Raw genomic sequence first — 540 nt, 5'->3', positions numbered from 1 at the left:
CACACACACACACACACACACACACACACACACACACACAATGACTCATTGCAAAGTTTTCTGATATATGTATATATAGCCATTCCTCAGAAAACTTTGCAAAGAGCCATGTTGAGTTCCAGACCAGAGTAGAGGCGCACAATGTGTTTCTAACTCATTGTGTAAGTGTGAAGGGCTGTTCTAACAAAACAATTCTAAAACAAAGGCGCTAAGTGTCGCTAATTCTACAAGAATCCATAGGGAACATCAGTAACCTCATTTCCTGTTGGAGTAATCATAAATAGAGTATTATTGATAATAAGTATTGTGTCTAAGAAAATTAAGGACATCAAGCCTTCATTTAGCCCAGTAACGTCACAAAGTGTTCCTGTTTATGTCGATTTCATGAAGATATACATCTAAACATCTGGCCTTCATAATTTGCAGTCCTGTTCATGAAGTTGTTTGTCTTTGGGATTGCAGAGATTATTAAAATGGGGAAATTCCCAGATTTCCATGAAGCCTTCCTTCACAGCGTCAATGAAAGGCCGGAGGTTAAAA

This window comes from Sinocyclocheilus rhinocerous, unplaced genomic scaffold (genome assembly GCF_001515625.1).
Source record: "Sinocyclocheilus rhinocerous isolate Xijiao unplaced genomic scaffold, SAMN03320098_v1.1 scaffold138, whole genome shotgun sequence".
Classification (NCBI taxonomy): domain Eukaryota; kingdom Metazoa; phylum Chordata; class Actinopteri; order Cypriniformes; family Cyprinidae; genus Sinocyclocheilus; species Sinocyclocheilus rhinocerous.
This window is presented reverse-complemented; position numbering follows the sequence as displayed.